General features: G+C 40.4%; 1 long non-coding RNA gene across 1 annotated transcript; it reads left to right on the top strand.

The window, feature by feature from the left end:
• The first annotated feature begins 1,629 nt into the window (after positions 1-1,629).
• Positions 1,630-3,586, top strand: LOC144118589 (uncharacterized). Its single transcript, XR_013312058.1, has 3 exons — positions 1,630-1,698; positions 3,130-3,217; positions 3,393-3,586. It is a non-coding gene; the product is annotated as an uncharacterized LOC144118589 (long non-coding RNA).
• Positions 3,587-4,469: the final 883 nt, after the last annotated feature.

The following is a 4,469-nucleotide window of genomic DNA, read 5'->3' as shown; positions in this document are numbered from 1 at the left end:
TCAACTTCAACTTTCATTCACCTGTTGTTTTACCTGTTGTTTCGCGCAAAAATCCTTTACACCCCCTTTTTATGACCTTTCACCGCCACCTCATTTACAAATAGATGTTTAGTTCAGTGACGTGACTACGCTCTGATTTTCGGAAACCGTGCAGCCCTCTCATCTATATACCATTCCTTTTTCCTTCGCTATATATTCGCTGTACCTTTAAATAAATATTCGGCTGATAGCCAGCGGCCGTGTTTGCCTTTCTTTGTTTCTTCCTGTGTATCGTCCCTTGCGCTGTTCCATCACTATGCGTTATGTGAGCTGTTCTATTCTCTACATTTAAACATGGTTCTCATGCCCTTTTTGTGTTGAAGCTCGCGCTCAGTGGTGAGCCTGCAATACAAGGAGGCTCAATCAAATCTCAATGCAGTTAACTATGCACCTCTCAGCGATGCCTTCCTCGATCTACCATTAGCCCAGAAATCTGACAAGCTCAAATCGTTCACGAGATGCGGCCTAACATGATTCCTTCTTCCCACACTGCTCTTCCCCATACGCCAGCCGGGAACACTGCCCTTTACAGTGCCCGGTAGCGCTATTGACAAGGCTCCTTTCAAATCCCCTTGCCTCCTTCTATAATGCCTGCTAGCGACAGGATAAGCATCAGTTGGCCTCAGCACTTCAAGATTTCCAGCACTTGATGCGAATGTTGATGAAATACATTTTCTCTCTCTTGTTCTGTAAGCACCACGCACAAGTACGGAGCCACCGGATTAAATACCGCTGATTGCTCGGCACTACCAGTGTTCGAAATGATAGGCTGCATTCATCATATTTTAGACAGCTGGTAGATTACTTTGATTTGAATTCTTCTGCGCTAGACTTCCCTTGCTCTCCAGTGCCTTGAAGTGACTGTAGCTTAGCAAATCCTCTTCAAAGAAGACCGCTGCCTGAAAAATCTTAAGCAGAATACACATTTAAAGACTGAGACAAAGTTAATTCCCTCTTGTTTTTAATATTATAACCCAGCTGAAATATCAGTTTCTTTATACACCTTACGCTCAATAAGTTGATCTCAAAGGTGGCAGTAGATTTCTTGTAAAAACCCGGAAACACGAATAAGAGACCTTAGATGTGGACGATTAAGAATTAAGCGAGGTGAAATTAGGAGAATTTTGAAATTTTGTAAAATATTAACGATAAACATTTCAACTCGTATTATTTTTCTTAAAATCTGACACTAGTCGAGTGCTTCGAGGAATACAGCTAGCTGTACGCTCGGTCACCCAATCAAAGAGCATATGGAAAGTTTTTTCAGGAGACAAAAACAAACTCTCTGCCAACATGAATGATTTGCGACCGTATATCAGAATATTTAAACGCCCTGAATAAAGAATGAAAGAAAAATGCGCCAAAAAATGGTCATGTACATCGAGGAAAATATTCTTGACGTATCTAAGACTCCAAGTACGTCACATGTGACGTGGGCGGCACTCCAGAGGTCAGGCGCAGCATCTCAGGCACAGTAGGACTGAAAAGGCAATGGTTGCTGACATAGCGAGCAAAAATAAACGCTTCCTTGATGTGTATATAAGGTGATTTGCACATGCAGTTCCCGACAGCAGACGGCCGACTCGAGACATTCGCTAAAATGAGTTCCCAATGTGCTTTACAAGTTACAGTTTTCGGAATAATTGTTCTGCAGGCAATGTAAGTAGCATTTACTCATAAGTATTTGATTGGAGATTTTCGCTAGTATTTTATGCACGTAATAAAGGTATTAAGGTGCATGTAGAAATAATTAAGCAGCAATTTAGATATGTTGGTTCTCATCAGAACTCAAAAAATGATTGTCTACAGTAGATAAGCAAGCCAGAACGCTAAATTGACAGCCATGATGTTTTTTTGATGTACTTCTCTGTACATGCCAGAAACCAGGTAATTCTCATGGCCACATCTTCTAGGCTTTTGTGTGCGAAACGTGCAGCAAAATGCACTAACTCCGGACGCTGCTTCAAAAGACTTCTGCTCGCGTTTTTACTTGTCGGCATGCATAATTTGATATGCGGATAGCGCAATAACACACATTTTGTTTGGAAAGGAGCGACTGAACGAAAACAAATATCAAGCACTATTCTACGCTGAGTAGTATTGGACGCCAGTATTATTGTACAAACTTTATTCACTGATTTATAGGAGGTTCCGTTACTGCCTTGAGTTCTCAGACCTCGTTCTGTATGGTTTATGTTATACCTGTGTCTTATGAATAAACGTTCTTCGGCTGAATAAAATAAACATTCTTCCTATTTCTTTACCCGGTCTCTTATATTTGCTAATCTTTGACGATGAGCAAGTTATCAAAACTGTCCACTAGGATATTACTTAATGCAATGGCGTTTTTCACACCTAGTGAAATATACGATCTCCGAGCCTAAATTTGTACCCGCTGCATTAGCTGCCCTGGAGTTCGTGGATTCCAATGGAGTCACGGTGAAGTCATTTTAATGGAGGCGAAATGATTAAGCGCCTCTCACTGAAATTTCGTGCACACATCCGAAAGCACCAGGTCAAGGCTTATCTTAAGCATCTCATACTCTTGACACAATGGCTTTCCAGAACGCAGACGCTGAGAGTGATTGTTTGGCTCAAGAAAAACTAATATTTATATAAGGTTACTATTTGTACCGATGGAAAAAATAGTTACCTCAGAAGGGTTGTTTATGTGGTTATTATACGTTTTCGCACCTTCATAAAACATTATTTATGCAGCAGTAAGTTATACCAGTGAATTAACAAATGAAATGAAGTCGCTGTGAGCATTTTCATACATTTAAACAAGGTGTACTACAGTAACCCGTCAATAGGAGATCAGACCTTTGCGTTATACCTGTAAAAGCAGGCGGGACGTCGTACGTGGTGCTGATGTTAACAATGCATTGATTGCAGTCTGTGTGGTCACGGCATGATATTAACATAATGATACTAATTTTAAAAAAGTTCACGGCACATTTCAACCTTGCAGTTTACATTTGTCTTTGTGATCACCGTGATTGCCTTTATAACTTTATAGTGCTAACGTAAATCCGTTGTTCTTTTCAATTTGGCCCACCAGCTCCATTGAAGACTAGCTTTTCGTTTCAGTGTTCTCTGCTTTAGTAGGCCACAAATTATGTCAAGGTCAAACAACACGACTGAACCAGAAATTTCTCTGGACAGCTGTAACCAAACGGTAAGTAATTCCAAGACAATAGAACTAATTTTTAGTAATTCTTAGCCAAATGGAGAAAATAATAAATTCTTCATTAGTGGTGCCTTGTGAGCATGTCTTCTGCAAATATTTTAAAGAGCGTTTTCAGTGATGTAAGTAAACGAGCTACAAATTTGAAACGTTTTTTTTTTTTCAGTGCAATCCGTCAGAGAACAAGACATGCTCCGACGGCTGCATATGCTTTCTGAGAAACTACGACAAACAAGGAAATTGTTTCAGCATCTCTGGACTTGATTACGAAGACGTGAATATGTCGTCGTTTGATGCTTCCTCTCCTGTTCTTAGCAGGACGCTTTTTGGACAATAAAAGTTATCTTTTCGTACTCGGGACCCTGGAAGATATATGTGCCGCTCTGCATAATTAACGCCCTTTTTTGTGGTTGCATTTCTGGGGGTAATTTGAAGCTTAGAATTGAGCCTCGATTTTCTGAGATCAATTGGGGTTGGCATCAGGCTAAGTAACAAAAAGTAATAAAATGCTAATTTGTGAAAACAGTATTTTTTTCGGAAAAATTACCTTACCAATACGACATGTTATTGTTCGATCTATGAAATGGCATATTTTTGCTGATTACGTTTATGAACTCTCAAACAACGGGAGCTTATACAGAGAAAATTCCCTCCACTTGAGGTATTTGTTTTTTTTGTGTTTGTGTGATCGCAGTTTTTTCGTCCGGTGCGTGACCATCTTCGCTCGCTGCACTTCTCCGTTGGTGTTTGAACTGCCTGCCTTCCAATATGTGAAACCATTCAACATGTTATCCGCATTCCTTGTATGCTAAAAGAAGTAGCAATTATTTCCTAGTGCAGCTGCCGAGCCCGCAATGCTGCATTTTTCTTGTGCTTGAATGCGCCCATGTTGTTCGCTGCTTGCTGATCTTGGCAGGCGATATTGAAACTAACCCAGGACCTAACAATCTCGAGGCTGTATTCGCAGAACTAAAAAAGTTATCCGCCGGTCAAACTCAACTAATCTCCGAAGTGCAAGGTCTCAAAAACCAGCTTATATCCACTGACGGTGCTATAGCTGGTTTAAGTAAGCGCATGACCGATCTTGAGACACATTTGGAAGCCATGACAGCCATAAAATTTGAGTTAGAAATTAAAAAATCTGAAAATTCTCGGCTATCTCGTCAGATTGAAACCCTTGAGGCCCGCATTGACGATAGTGAAAATAGATCTCGCCGTAACAACCTCATATTTTATGGAATTC

This window comes from Amblyomma americanum, chromosome 2 (assembly GCF_052857255.1).
Source record: "Amblyomma americanum isolate KBUSLIRL-KWMA chromosome 2, ASM5285725v1, whole genome shotgun sequence".
In the NCBI taxonomy this organism is placed as follows: domain Eukaryota; kingdom Metazoa; phylum Arthropoda; class Arachnida; order Ixodida; family Ixodidae; genus Amblyomma; species Amblyomma americanum.
This window is presented reverse-complemented; position numbering and strand designations above follow the sequence as displayed.